Source organism: Cupressus sempervirens, chromosome 3 (genome assembly GCF_028749045.1).
Source record: "Cupressus sempervirens isolate cs-2001-9-10 chromosome 3, ASM2874904v1, whole genome shotgun sequence".
NCBI classification, from domain to species: Eukaryota; Viridiplantae; Streptophyta; class Pinopsida; order Cupressales; family Cupressaceae; genus Cupressus; species Cupressus sempervirens.
The window spans coordinates 285,289,590-285,306,799 of NC_143120.1; positions in this window are offsets into that span (position 1 = coordinate 285,289,590).

A 17,210-nucleotide genomic window follows, 5' to 3' on the forward strand; every position below is an offset into this window, starting at 1 on the left:
ACAGGCATGAAATCGTTGGACTGCTTCTACTTCTACAAGTAAAATACTGTGAACAACTAGCTCATACCTTCACAATTGTCCTCCCATATTCAAAATTCTCTCCCTAAAATTTTTCTATTCTCACCACCCTGATAAATTTTATCCCCTTTAACACTTCTGCAAATACCCTCTTCTCAGAGTTTCAAATTGATTTTTCTAAGAAATGTCGATACCTTATTCTCTTAACAAGACTTTGTTATGTTTTGCATGTAAAATAATGATGCAATTAATTATGAAGGAAATTAAGGTTTAACTATAAGTGTTCTCATAATAAATCATAGTCATTTTTTAGTCATGTCAATCACAAAAGATCTTTCCCAAAATTGTAACGAAAGGTACGACAGATACAAAAAGATTTTAAAATTAAAAATATACCGTTGCCAAAGTATAACCTATGATATGGACATGACTAAGGTGATGTGGAGATGACATTTGGAAATTAATATGCTTTCTTGACCCCACACTAAATTTTGACAAGTGTCCACACTTAAAAATTTTGGCATATGAATGAGAAACTGGCTTAAGGCTTAAATGATACACTTAATGCAGTATAATATATAAATATTAAAACCTATGCACTAAAAATGAATAAAGAGTAAATAATGTTGTACCTAAAATTTGAGAGCATGTTTCTTGATGCAAATTGATGAGGTGGAAAAGTCTGATGACTACAAAAAAGGTGTTGGCAGAATGGTTTATTGAAAGTAGTAAAAAATAGAATTAATTGGTACATGGAGTGTGAGTGGATGATAGATCAAGAAATGAGATAAGTTGGTTTGAAGAAAAGAAAAAAATGAATGAAAGAATAGACCTTAGATTAGATGAGGTTTTATTAGGAGTGCTCGGTGAAGGTTTGTTATGGTACGACTACAAGAAGAAGGTTTTCACCTTCTACTACAGGAACTGTGTCCGCTGGAAATTGTTTAGTTGGAATTTCTGTAGGAACTCATTGTTGGTCTATGGTTTATGATAGATTTGCAACCTATGGTTGTTTACAAGAAATTTGAACTAGACAGGATCAATGGTTGTCAGCTAGACTGCTCCATTGTCGAATATATAATGAATTTTGTAAGGCCCTAGCTACCAAGTCTACAACTCCCTTGGATTGTCTTTGAAATGAGAATCATATAGGAGAGCCCAATCTCCCACTTGGAATTGTTTATTACTGATATGTGCATCATGCCACTTATTTTTCTACTACTGAATTATCTTTGTTCTTTCCAACATTTTCTTTCACATTTTATCCAGTGAGTTCAAGTGGAGAAGTCTCTCTTGTTGTGCTATAGGAAGACTAATGTTTAATTCCAAAGTAGTGTGCAAGGTTTTATGTTTAAATTCAATAGGTTACATTGTTTCTTTGCCATACACAAGTTCAAATGGAGCAAATGCATTTGTTTTCTTCCATTTAGTTTGGTGTACCCATACAACTTTAGTTAACCTATTTTTCCAATCCTTCCTGTGTATTTGCACTGTCTTGGTCAGAATGGCTTCAATTTCTTTGTTAGTGACCTTTGCTTGCCCATTTGCCTGAGGGTGATAAGGACTGGATTTCCAGTGCCTTATGTTGTATTCTTTCATAACTATAGTGATCAAGTTTGATGTGAAATGGGTGCCTTGATCTGTGACAAGTTCTCTAGGAACTACATAGTGTGTGAATATTTCTTCATATAAGAATTTAGCTACTTTCTCATCTCTTGCATTTTTAACTACCTTGATCTCCACCCATTTAGTTAAATAATCCATGCATACTAAGATGTAGGATTTTCCATTTGATGGTGGGTCAATTGGACCTATAAAGTCCACCCCCCTCTTGTCAAAGGGTGTTACAATAATCTATGAATTGAGTGCCATCTCATCTGACTTGGTTGGTTGGCCCATCCTCTAGCATTTGTCACGCTTAGTGGTATAATTTGTTGCATCCTTATGTAATGTTGGACAATAATATCTACTAGTAAGTACCTTTAGTGTTGTTCTCTTTCCTACAAAATGGCCTCCACATGGTTCATCATGATAGGCATGTAGTATGTCATATATTTCATCCTCTATGACACATCTCCTCATGACCTAATCTGATCCAGTATAGAAGAGATTGTTATCTATCCTTGAATAATGAAAATTTTTCTTTGATGGCTTCCTTTTGTCCTTGTGAGAGGAATGTGGGGGCATTCTATCTGCAACAAGATAGTTTTCTATGTCTGCATACCATGGTGTATGAGTTTCTATGTGGAACAAGTGCTCATCTGGAAAGGTATCTTCAATTGGAGTCAGATCATCATTAGTAATGTGCAGTCTGGACAAATAATCAGCAACTATGTTGGACTTGTCTGGCTCATCAACAATAGTAATGTCAAACTCCTACAACAACAAGAGCCATCTTTCCAATCTACCCATCAATAGGTTTGTTCATTAAGTACCTTATAGCTGAGTGGCCAGTATGAACAAAAATAGGATATCTAGTTACATAATGTCTGAATTTGTTCAATGCATAAACTACAACTAAAAGTTCTTTCTCAGTTATTGTGTAATCTAGTTTAGGACCATGAAGGCTTTTACTAATATAGTAGATGGCATTTTCAAGATTAGCAGGCTTTTGTCCTAATACAACACCTACAACATAGTTTGATGCATCAGTATGGATATGAAATGGAATTGACTAATCAGGTCCCCTTAAAATTGGTGTCGTAGTGAGGAGTTTCTTAAGCTATAGGAAGGCTTCATGACATGTAGGTATCCAATTGAATTCAATTTCTTTAGTCAACAGTTTATACAAAGGACTAGCTATTTTACTAAAATCTTTAATGAAACACCTATAATAGCTAGCATGACCCAAAAAATATCTTACATCCTTTGGTTTTATAGTTATGGGTAATGTTATAATTACCTCTATCTTAGCCAGGTCCACTTGTATTCTTCCAGTTGAAATAAAATGACCAAGCACCACTCCTTCTTGCATGAGCATGAAACATTTGTCACTATTGAGTGATAGATTATGTTCTTTGAACCATACAATAACCTTTTCTAGATTCATCAAGGCTTCCTCAAAGGTGGCTCCAAAAATTGTGTAATCATCCATACATATTTCCATGCAGTCATGCAAGATATCAGCAAAAATGCTGATCATAGCTCTTTGAAATGTCATGGGAGAATTACACAAGCTAGATAGAAAGAAAAAATATGAAAAAGTACCCCATGGGCATGTAAATATGGTTTTATCTTTATCTTTAGGAGCTATACTTATCTGATTATAACCATTGTACCCATCAAGAAAAGAAAAGTATTTCTTACTAGCCAGAGTGTCAAGAATTTGATCAACAAAGGGTAAAGGAAAGTGATCCTTCTTGGTTGCCTTATTCAATTCTCTATAATCTACATAAATCTGCCATTTCCCTCCCTTTTTAGGTACTATAACTAGAGGTGAGACCCATCTACTATTAGATATAGGGTATATAAAACCAACGTCAAGCAACTTTTGTAGTTTAGTTTTAACTATTCCTCTAAGTGTTGGATTAATCCTCCTTTGGGGTTGACAAAGTGGCAGGCACCCTTCATTGATATATATTCTATGAGTGTATAATGTAGAACTTAACCCTTTCATATCCCCATAGTCCTATGTAAAATACTTTTCATGTTTTTGAAGAAGTTCTATTAACTATTTCATCTATTTGGGAGGCAGTTTGTGATTGACATGGAGATTATGACCTTTTGACAACTCAACAATAGTTGTATGATCAACCATAATAGCTTTAGAGATTGGACTTGTATCTAGTTCACATGGTAAAAGCCGATGGATAATGTTTGGCTCCTTAGGAAAAAAACAATTTTCATTAAATTCCTCATATGTAGTTAGTTCCAACATATAACTATCAGATACATATTTTTCTACCACAAAAGTATTATTAAGGATACTCTGGATTACTGAATCCTCCTCTTACAACTTCAGAAAATATTGTCTATGTAACATCATAAGTTGTGCTATACAGTTTAACTCTTTTTCCCCATCCCCTAAATCTAGCCATACCGATGTACTTAAATCTGGTTTTGGTTGTGTCAGCGGATACAGGTCAAATTTCCTTGTTGCCTGTCCAACTAATATAGTCATACTCCCTAACCTACAACTTATATTTGCATCAGCTATAGCTAACCATGGTCATCCTAAAATGATAGGGTAACCAAATTAATTGACTTTTGGGGACAAAATCATGAAATTTACAAGGTACTCTAGAGATTCTAGGGTTACTACTATGTCTTCTATCATCCCATCAGGAGTGATAGTAGAACTATTTGCAAGTTGCAAAATTATTGTGGTAGCTCTTAACCCTTCTATATTCAGCTTTTTCATAGCATCCTTAGTCATAATATTTATAGCAGCACCAAGATCAATCAAAGTATTTTTAATAGACTGTCCATTTATAATCACATTCACAACTAGACTTCCTAGATCAAAATATTTAGGAATAATCAATTTTCCTAAAATAATATTAGCCAATTTTCCTACAACGTGGACTATGGTTAGGTCCTTTTTCTTTGTCCCAGGCTTCCCTAATTGCTTTGCCATAAATAGGAACATCGTTAATGGATTGGAATAAAGGAATTTGGACATGCATGTTCTTTAGCTAATCAATGATGTCAAAGGATTGTTCCTCTATTTGTGTAGATTTACTTTGTATGAGCTTTTTTGGAAAAGGAGGTTCAACTATTGTTTGATTTTGTGTTGAGCTAGTTACATTGATTGGGTCAACCATTTGTGGCTGAGAAGTTGCAGGTTCTGATGCTGTAGGAGTATTTGGTATTTCAGTTATGAGAGGTAGTTTAGGTGCTAGTAGGGTTGTACCAAATCTCAAATGTATATTGCAACATTTAGAGCATAAGTAGGGTATTGCTGAGCATTGGCATAATACATGGGTTATTGTGGTTGCTGGTTATTTGGATTTAGATGAGGTTGTACAGACAAATGAGTCTACTTTTAAGGCCTAGAACTTGCAGGTGGTGGCATTAGTGTAAGTTGTTGAACCGGAGGTGGTAATTGTGGATTAATAGTATTTTGGTTAGGCCATTGTTGAGGTCCTCTCTATTTGTTTGTAGACTACCAATTTCCTTGGGGTGGTTGCCATTGGTTCTACTGATTCTACCATTGATTATTTTGTTAGTTAGACTACTGGTTGTTTTGCTAGTTTGGCCAGGAAGGTTGGAAGTTCTGAGGCCATTGAAGTTGGCATGGATTATTTTGCCAAGCATTATTCCAATTAGGTTGACTATATTGTGGAGGACCTTGGGTACTATGGTTTTTACATTGATTACCATATAGATTTGAATTTTGTAAAGGGTCTTGAGGCATAACTTGATGTGAGGCCCATGGCCAACATTGAGCAATGAAGAATACTTGCTCATCCTCTCCTTCTATCTTGATGTACTCAATTGGAAGATGTTGGTTCTCCATGCTAGCGACCAATTTACATTGACAATCTTTCTTCTACTTTTGGCAATGTGGACAGTACTTAGCTAATTGTACTTTAGCCTCTACATGCTTCTTCTTTGTAGTCATTGTGTCGAGATGTGTAGCGACATCATTTATGATGTCCTACTTGAAATCTGAGAGTAGATTAGATATCTCGAGCTTTGAAATACCATGACTAACTCCTTTAGCGGCTATAGACTAGTGTCCTCTTCCTTTCTCCATAGTTGACCTTGAGTAGTTAAGATAGATTTTCTTGAGGTCATCCCAAGAAGATTGATATACATCACCACCAGCCTTCAGGTCTAGTGCTTCCAAACAATTATCATTCACCCCTCTCAAGAATATTATTTTCTGTGGATCCTCTGCTAGTACATGATGGGGGTTCTTCTATAGTGTATACAAGAAACATGAAACATAGTCTTCCAATGTTTCATCCTCCTTTTGTGATATTCTAAAGATATCATCTCCTCTTGAGTCATTTTCCTTGCAATACTCTTTGTATTTCCCCATAAATAGAGTTTGCATTTCATCCTAGGTACTTGTTGCATTGGCTCCTAAATCCATGAACCATTGTAAAGAAAATTCTTTCAGTGATGTTGGAAACAACTTGAGCTTATGAGCATCAATGTTATAGTCAAACAACAACAAAGTATGTCAAACTCAAACAAGAAAGTATTAGGATCTTTAGTTGCAAGGACATAGAACTTTGGAAGAGCAGCTTTAGGTATATTTTTGAGAATAGCATTGGTTATGAGGCTTGGGAGAGGAAATGGAAAAGTAGGTTGATGGATATGTGAACTACAATTAGGTAATTGGTGCATCCTATTGAAGTATGCCTTTGTTAGGTTAACAAGGAAAGGCTGAACATTTTATGGTCTACCAAGGGCCAAGATTTGAATTTGGACAAAAAATTGAAACATGTGACTAAGCAAAAATATCATGGAAATTAATGAGGTAGATGGTAGTTGGATAGTTCCATGTGATCACTTCACTATACATGTGTATGATGAGATGATGCCATTTTTGTAGGATTACAGAAAGTGTTTCAATATTTTTAAGAGAAGCAAGTTTTTGAAAGATTTTGTAATCTTGTGCCTTGTTTATTATTTTTATGGGTATAGGTTGTTCACATGAGTGTATGGTCATGAGATGGAAAGGCAAAATTAAGGGAATTTGGATTAATAATTGAACCTATTTCACTAACTTATTTATGATGATTTTATTTCATTCTAGGTCAATAATTTTAAAATTTATGCAAGCTAGAATCCTAATGTTGATAAGAGTGATATCATGGGTGGGGATGAGGTTAGAATCAAACACACAAACTATGATAAATTTTTTTAAAAAAATTACAGCACATATGCTAGGAGGGAGGGTTTTCACATTTATTTAAAACCTGAATGAATATGTTGAGAATATGTACATTTAATTTTCTTCTTCATGGGTGGATTGAAGGGTTATTATGGAAGAAATTTTGATTGAAGTTAATGAATAATGGATAGCTAAAGTAACAAGCTTCCCTAGTCTAAACAAAAAGTTGAAGAAATAAGCCAAATGCTAGATATACATAGCCTCAAAAAAATTCAAGGAAGATGAAAGCCTCGGCATGCTTCATGTAGGTTATGAAAGAGAGCAACATTCAAAATCCTAGGACAAGGTATGCCTCATAGAAATGGAATAATTTACCTTAGAAGGTGGCTTTTGGGCTAATTAATCCTATCATTCTCTCTTTCTTAACCAATTATGTAATCATAACCTTATTTATTTTCCTTTTTTCTCTTGAACTCTTTGGATAATTATGTGAAAGAGGTTATGGATAGTGTTAAGAGCCACTATACCCCTACACTAAGGGATGTATTTTTATCTCTTTCACTTCCACCTAGTCTTGTGCCTATCCAAATAGATTGTACCCCATGAAACCCCCAACTCGACCACCCCTCCCTCTACCAATATTGTGGACACCCCTAGCCTATATAAGAAGAAATATATTAAGAGTTTAGGGATAAAACCTACTTCCCACAAGTACACTCGAATGCCATAGAGATGGATTTAGTGGATCATAAATGGAAAGCCAAACCCCTTGTATTTAAAAAGTGAAAGCCTCCACTAAAAAGACAAGTTCAAAATACAAGAGATCATTTTTGAAGATGAGGTTGTGAAATAAACTAGTAGAACTAGAAGGTCCAATAGGTTGGCTACTTGCTCTATTGGTAAGGGGGAAAATAAGAAAATGGTGGAGACTGACATAAAAGAAGACTAGGATTGTTAATAGTTCTTCTCATGTTGCCAAAAGTCTAAAAATTGGGCCCATTTATCTCACCAATGACATGATGTTAGACAAAGAGGACATGAGCAAATTGAGAATTGTTGGAATTAGTAACGAAAAAAAATAAGGGACTTGTGTCAAGAGAAACACAATGGGGAACTTGATGGAAAATACCAAAGATAGGGTGGTCAAGCTTGAAAGGAAAACTAGAAGCATCTCTAGGTTCAACTTGTGAGTTATGCATAACTCTTTTGTCTTATGTGTCTCTTACAAAAGAATACTGTAGGTGTGAATGAGAGTGACAATGACAACTACATGGAACTTTTCAAGTTCTTTACAAAGGACTAGTCTAATGTGCTACAACAATTGGGGTATGAATTTAGATGAATTTGATAGGGATGGGATCCCTTCTATTTTTATCTTTTTGTTGTTAATGACCACACTTGACATTATATTAAGACTTTTAAAGTTGACATTATATTAAGACTTTTAAAGTTGTTTCTATTTTCATTTCTAAAAGTTTAAGTAAATCAACTATAACTTTTACTAGGAATTTTCCTAAATGGCCTTTTCATAAGACTTGTTGTAGTATAGATGACTTATTGGTTGTGTATTATAGAGGCTGTAGTTCCTTTTTGAAGATATTTTTGATAACTATGTTTTAACTTTTTACATTCATAACTTTTTATTAATGTATTGTTAACTTGTTACTATTGTCTCTCATACAAATGATAAACCCTTTAGTTTATTTTTTATGAGACAACACATTTATTATATAACTTCTAATTTAAAAACATAAACTATATAAAAATTTTGATATAAGAAATTATAATAAATTATATTATATTATATATAAATATCCTTCTTTATTTATTTATTTTATATTGTTAAATTATAATAAAATACTTGCAAACAATTTTAAAAAACACTAATTAAAACAAAACAAACCTACTTAAGGAAAATACTTTTTCAATCTTAAGGAATCCATAAAACCCCCCACAATATCTTCTCTCAATAAAAATAACGGTTTCATTGCTTTCATGGGAAAACATGGAAACGGTAGGAAAAAGATTGTATTCATTACAAATAGTAAATACAAAGTTGTCGTTATATAATGTCAGATATTAGGTGCGAATGTGGGAATGTTAGATTTTCTGTGGAAAGAGAGAGAGCATTTGTCCTTTCATACGAAGCCAACAAGAATGATTACAAACGCTCAGCTAAAAGCAAATGACCTTTATTGGCATGGGAATTTTATTTGTCAAATCACATAAAAAGCAAATGGAATACATCCAAACTACAAGGGACCCTTTACTCAAATCTAGATCAAGGTAAGAGGAAATCTAGATCAAAATTCATTTTATAGATTTATATAATAAAAAAAATTAAAAAAAATAATTATTATTTCTTCTTTAATTTTATATTAATATATAAAGTTGTAACATTGACTTGTACTTATAAAGAGGTATGGGTTCATAGTTCCTTTTTATATACTTAATATTTAGAAAAAGTTAAGATGGTCACTTTTAAGTCTAGTATTATAATTATATATATAATTGATTGTCTTAAGATATAAATTTAATATTATTTTTAATGTTCATTGTTCAATCAACCTAAAATTGAATTTAATATTTTTTCTACATATATTAATAAATTCACAATTATATTAACATTTATATTAATAAGAAATAACTTAGTGAATTAATAAGATTCAATTTTATTGTTCTAATAATGAATCTTTCTAAAAGAATAAATCTAAAAAGAATTTATATCATTCCACGTTCTTTTGCACCATTTCAATTGAAATACTTTTTTATTGAAATAATTAATTATATATCTATGAAATTTAGTAAAATAAATTCTAATGTTTGTCAATAGCTATTTATCTAGGTCACATTATTAGTGTTTAAAAATTGCATAAGATTTTTATATTTAGAATTTATTTTAATATAGGAGAGAAGGTTTAATAAGATATAGCAATCTAATGTAATGTAAGTAAAAATTTATAGTCAATAATTCATTCTTAAAAAACTAACTATCATTATAGAAATAATTTTTTTGCAATCCCCAAAAAATGTTCAACCAATAATTGTACATTAAATATTATTAGTTATGAATCAAGTCATATTTTGTTCGTGAGTCAACATGATTTCTTTACTTTTTATCTATTATGTATGTTCTACTCAATTACTAATATTAGATGTTGAATTATTAGACCCTCTTTAAAAAAATTGTGTTATATTGTTCAAAATATTGAACTTTAAATGTAATATTATCACAATTATTTAGCTCTCATCCATAACAATGAAGATACTATAGATATGAAACAAGATAAGAATGTACATGAGGTTGTAATTATGTAGCCGTTAGATAATAGAGAAATATGTCTTCTGGTCACATACATCTTCTTCTATCTTTTTTTTAACATTTCCCTTCGAAATTCAATGAATTTTATTAACATGGATAAACACACATGAACTATTTTTTCTAAAGGTTGATTGTTCAAATTAAATTAAATCCAACCTCAATCTCAAATCTCAAATTCTTCTAATTAATATTAGATAATTAATGCCATAATATTTTACTAATCCTCTTCATTAATCTTCATAAAAAATTTCTCCAATTTTTAGTTCTTTGGAGTCCATAAACTTAAAGTCATGTGACATGTCCTTTGGGCCTTCATAAATGCATGCATGGATGCACATGTCACTTTTCAATTTCCAAGTCATCCTTTGATCAAATATTTAAATTGGGAATCTCACATATGTAAGAACACTCTTTCACATACACTTCCTCTTTTCTATGTCTTTCTAATCTTACAACTCTTTCACTTTGATTTTTGTCACTTTTTCATTTGAAGTCCTGGGTAATCTTTTGAATACTTGCTGCATGCATCTCATAATTTCACTATTTGATTCTTCGATGAAGTAATGTTTTGGTATTGGATAGCTTATTTAGAGAAGATATCTACATAATCAAATTACCTTTCTTCGACTTTGTAGAATCCTTCATTCTTAACACCATTCTTTTTATTTTCTTTCTATATCCTAACCATGCTTAGACTATGTGGCCAAGACATTGGTGTCATTTCTTGGATTTGATCTTTTGTGAACATCCCTTGCATTCATCTTTAAAGAACTCTTAGAAACTCTCATGCCAAACAACGATCTTAGAAATTCCTTCGAGAAGACCCTTCTGTTTGAACCAGTGGGGTTTGGACTATCCCTTGCTACCTTCAACCTTGGTTTGACAACACCTGAGATAATTGATTTAATAAATATGCAAAGTGTTGAGAACTTGTTGATCTGCAATTCTGAATTCAAGACTGAAAGTCCCCTATTACTGCAAGTAACATCCATTCCTTAGTTGGTATAAGAAACAAAATCATAAAAATGTTTTGACCAAGAAATACCTCTTCCTAGAAATTGGGACCAAAAGAATGGTTAGTAAGATATGTCAAGATAAAATCTTAAGTGCACCTACCCCCTAGGACTGACACAACCTTGGAAACAAACACACAACTGAAAGCAAACACACAACTAAAAAAAACACATTTGTAGAGTTAAACACACTTGCAAAAATTAATTTTTTTTATTTTTTTTGCGATGATCTCTTAGGCCTCAAAGTAATGCTTCAGAAATTATCCATTGACTAGCACCGAAACTAATTCCCCCTGTAAGGAACTCAACCTAAAAGTTTTTTCTCCCAAGATTTCTGCGATTTGATAAGGACCAATCCACAAGCATTGAGAGTTTGTGTGGATGCCTGGATTTTATTTTGCCTTGTCCTAGAGTAGAACAAGGTCGAATATCCTAAAATACTTTATTATGGCCCTCTTCTCGAACCACCTCTTAACAACTGTTTGATGTTTTTCCATATTCTCCAAAGCAGTTGTGCATTTTTGTCCATCTCCAAAAGATTCATCAATTTGATTTGTACTCTGTCAGCATCTTCAACATACCCACTCATGAATTTCAAAATAAGAATCCTAAGGTTAAGTGGAAATATTGGCTCTTGTCTGTAGACAAGCAGATATGGAGATGTCCCCAAAGCATTTTTAACCCTTACTGGGTCTATCCGTAGTGCATATTTGAGTTGTGTATGCTAATCTCTAGGATTCTCCTTCAACAAATGTCTTATTACTGTGATTAGGTTCTTATTAGTAGATTCAACTACACCATTTCTTTATGGATAATAATTTGAAGAGAACTTGATAATAACCTAATTTTGTACTGCCCACTAAGTTAGGAATACTAATGCAAAAGTTGATCCATTATTGCACACTAGAGAGAATGGCATCCCAAATCTAGTAACAATGTGTTCTTCTAAGAAGTCTATAACTACCTTAGCTATGCAATTTCTAAATGTCTCTACTTCTGTCCAATGTATATGGTAATTAATAGCTGTGAGAATAAAATTGTGCCTTGTTGACGATGGTGGATTCATTGAACCAATAAAATCTAGCCCCTACTTTGCGAAGGGGTGTATCTCAAGCACTGGTTGTAATGGCATTATAGGATGTCTTTCTCTGTTAGCACTAGTCTGACAAATATGACAAGTACGCACATGCTCAAAAGTATCTTTGAATATCATAGCCTAGAAATAACCCAATCTTAAAATCATATGAGCAGTTGCTTTTGCCAAACTAGGCCCTATACCATGCTTATTGTGAAATTTTTCTAGAACTTCCTTTACCTCTCACCCCAAGCATTTCAGGTAAATCCCTTCATAGTTCCTTTTGTATAATTTTCTATCATTCAACATGTAGGATCCACACTTCATATTGAGTCCCCTATGCTATGAACTATTCATCCAACTGGGATACTAATTTTGTAAAAGATAATAAACAATATCTTGGTACCAAACATTAGTTATTACACCCTGACCAATACCAACTTGAGATACTACAATCATTTTTTGATTGTCCACATTTGTTTCACTTTCAAACCAAAATTTCTTTTCATCTTCTATTTGATTATTTGCTATAATTTTTGATAATCCTTGGCATCTTACTAACTTCATGGGTTGGATCTCTATAACAAATTCTTGAAGGATTTCCATCCATTTCCCTCGTCTTTCACCAAGTTCATTTTGCATCAATAATGTCTTAACTACTACATCAGGCATAATTGCATATACCTTACTCCTTAATATATAATGATGAAACTTCTTTATCACTTTGATTAAAGTAAAATACTATTTTTCAAGGTTGGAATAGTTTAACTCTACATTTTTTAGAGGGCAACTCATAAAGGCAATGGGTCTTTCATTTTCCTTTTCCTTCTTCTGTGTAAGAATCCCAACACATGAATGTTCTGAAGCAAAAGAATATATTTTGAAAGGTAGTCCATAGTCTGGACTTACTAGTACTGGGGCCATGGAAATGGCCACTTTGATATCCTCAAATGATTTCTTGACCTCTGGTACCTATTCTATCTTAGCCCCCTTTTTGAGTAAATCATTAAGGGGACACACTATCTTTGTAAACCTGCTTATGAATTTTCACACAAAGTTTATGTTCCCAAAGAAAGACTTCAATTCTTTTCGACTGTGGGGAGCTGATAACTATAGAATGGCTTCAACTCTATCAGGTTCAATGGAGATTCTAGCTTTAGAAATGATATGTCCTAGAAGCTTCCTTTTGGTAACCCTAAATGAACATTTCTTTGGATTGAGGGATATGTCGTATCTATGACATCTATTGAATACCTGTTTTAGATCAGAAATATGAGTGCTTTGATCCTTTGAAAAGATACTTAAATCATCCATGTAGATGACTATAAACTTATTTATCAATCCCTTAAAAGCTTCGTCCATGGCTCCTTGAAATGTAGCTCCTGCATTAATTAGTTTGAAAGGCATTCTTTTGTAGGAAAAAGTTCCCTGTTTAGTCATGAATGTCATCTTTAGCCTATCTTCTTCATCGACCATAATTTGATTATATCCTAAATATTTTTCCAAGAAAGACATCATCTTCAAACCATTAACAATTTGTAGAATTTCATCCAGTGAAGGCAAAAGGTAATTGTCCTTTTGAGATGTGAGGTTCAAATTACGAAAATCCACACAAAGACATAACTCTCTAGTCTTTTTCTGTACATGAACCAAATTAGCCACCCATGTAGAATGGTGAATGGGGAAGATGATCTTGGAATCAAGCAACTTCTCAACTTCCTTCATTATCAGTGGTTCAATGATAGGATTAATAGGCCTTTGTCTTTGCCAGAAAGGTTTTGCATCAAGTTTTAAAGGCATGTTATGTGTAATAATCTCAAGATCATACATTTTTAGCTCTCTATAACTCCAAGTGATGACATCCTTATATTCTATAAGTAATTTAAGCATATCCTCCCTTTCTTATGCATTGCACACCTTTTTGATCCTTACCATTTTGGGATCTTCATCTGTACCAAATTATATGAATTGCATTCTTGGATCCCTTTTTCTTAGATAGTTCTTCTGTTAAGTGTTGATTTCTCATGATTAAAAATGCATTCCAACTCAATCATTCCTTTAGGAATAGTATTGGTTTTCAAGTTTAGGATCCCATCTTCATCTTCTAGTTCATCATCTTCAAGTTTGTTGCCAGAAGCATCATCAATTTCTTTCTTTTTAAAGTGGCCATTACACATGATAAATTTGAGTATATGTTGACCATCATGAAAAACTTGGAAGTGTGTAATGTTATCAGGGATAGATGGACTAATAATTAATTTGACTCAAAACCTTTTCAATTTTTTTCTCTCAATAGGTTGTAATGCGCTAGCTAAAATAGCAAGGGCATCTACTACCGTGTTTTTCTTCCTTGAAATAGATTTTATATTCAATGCTTCAAAGTCATCCATTACATCCCATACTCTCTTCCTATATGTAAACGACATCTTATCATTGCAAGAATATACTAACTTCACTTGTCTTATAACCAACTGAGAATCTTCCTTGACTATGAAAGTTGTGATTCCTTTCACCAATGAGAAAAGGAGTCCTCAGACCAATGCTTCATACTCTACAACATTATTAGTACATCTAAATTATGATCAATATGTGGCATAGAAAGACTTACCTTTTGGGTTGACCAACTCGATACATGTGCTGGCTCCTAATTTGCACTTGGAACTGTCAAAGAAAAGTGTCCATATTGAATCCCCTTTGGGTTTCCCAACCTTATGCTTATTTGTCCTTAGCTTTTCTTTCACTTGGGCCTAGAAGGATTTTTTCTTGGGGACCCACTATAATATTTCGCGAGGTGGACTTGATGATTCTCCACTATTGTTCCTTGACATGGGAAGTGTATGCTTTTCTTATTTATCCTAGATTTCCCCTATCAATTCTGCATTTCACCCATCTTGGGTTTAGGATGGATGACTACCAAAGTCCATCCTTGACCTTTCATGTACCATCTTCTTCTTTGAACTTTGATCATTCAGGGTGGAGGAGAAGACAAGCCCCCACCATCTAAAGAGGTGTCACTATATGATGCATTTAGATCTTCAATTTCCTCTGCAACCTTTTCTACGGATTTAGATATGTTTACAAGATTTTGATTCTCTACAGGTTCGTCTTTTGGACCATTACTATTCTCTAGTCTCATAATCTATGTCAATACCTTAGCAAATTCTTCTTGGCAAGATGAACATTTGAAATCTAAATGACTAACTTTATGCAATCAACAAAATCTTGGAAGAAGGAGGATACTAGGGTCAACTTCTTCTCCTAGACATTGTAAGTTAGTCATCATGTTGTCTATGAATTGCATTACGATCTCATCCTTTGGAATTGTAATCCTAGATTCTAAATCTTGATTATTTGATATTTTGATCGAAGTTGTATCAAAAGCCATCAACTTGTAGGAGCCCAAATCTATTTGGAAGAATGCTACCTCATTTGGAGCATTGTATTCTATAACCATTGTTTTTAACTTTGGCTCTGCACCAATCTTGATTTGATTGTTCAACCCTTTCCATGGTAACCATAACTAAGTGAAATCTATAGAAAATCATCCTCTTAGGAATTTGGTACATTCCCTACTTAGGAGTAATCTATATGTTTTAGGGATATCAACCACATGTATATTAATGACATCTTGAATTTGGGGATCTACTATCAACTGTATGTGAACATCTTTCAACACACCAATGACTTTCACCTCTGTTTTATCCAATTGTACCACTATTTGGTTGGAGGGTTGAGGATTGACTCCTAAGCTTTGTGTTATCGATAGCGACATAACATTAAAAGAAGCTCCTGAATCAATTAGGCAATTATGGATATTCTTCCCATATATCTTAATGCTGAGAAAAAATGGAGGCACCTCAACCTTGTCTTTAAACATAGTTGGCATTGCTTCCAAAGCATTGACTTGTTGAGACACTATCTTTTGAGGAACAATACTTGTATTATGGGGTGCCTTTATGTGATCAAGGGTTTTCATTAGCGCCTCTCATTGATGAGGATAGTTTTGTAGCATGTCAAACATGGACATGTTGGCCTTTATCCGTTTCAAATCTTCCACTACTTTGTACTTTTCAATAGACCAAGCTAGATTTTTCAAGATGGTTGGCACAATTCCTTGATTCTAGTTTTATTGTCCTCAATAAGGTGGTCTAATTAGTGCTGAACTATTACTTGCTCTAGGATTAGGAGGAGTTAGTTGTAATGTTGGTGAAATTCCATCTATCATAGGTTCTTTCTAACTTCACAGATTCTACATATTTCCATTGTCATTGCGAAAGGCAAACATCTCTTCTGGTTGAATGTTTGGTTCTTGACTGAATGGAAAAGAGAATTATTCGTTGGCTGGTTGCTTCACCTGTGTGTTCTGTGCAGAATCATAAGATTCTAGGAGTATAGCATTAAATTGTACAAGGGAGAAATTGTCACTAACTTGTGGATTTTGAGTCATGTTTTGATTTCTATTATAGCATGAACCATCATTGTTAGATGTGTCTTGACCATTGTCATATTGATTGATACCAGCATATTGAACATTATTGTTGTTGTTGTCTGCAAGAATGCTCCCATTGTTTGGATGAATGTTCCATTGTCTATTTTGTCTTTGGAAGCCATTTTTATGATCAAGAGGATTGAAATTGTTTCTTCAATTTTTGTTCTCGACATTGTTGTTACTAGCGACATTCCTATTGTAATTCTAATTATAATTGTTGTTGTTGTAAGGACCAACATTGTTTCTTTAGAAGTTGTTAATTTGTCCTTGTGACAACCTCAAATGAGTTAACTCATTGTTCATTTATGACATAGTCTTCTTCATTTGACCAAACTCAGAGTCAAAATTGTTGTCTGCCTCAGCGGAAGCTACTGCCTTTTGCTCAAAGAAAGTAACTTTTGGAGGTTCATATCCTGGATACATTAAAATAGGGCTTTGTAGAGTGGGTGTCTGCTACAATGGAACTGGATTCATAGGTATGAATTGGCTAGCCATCAAAGATGTTG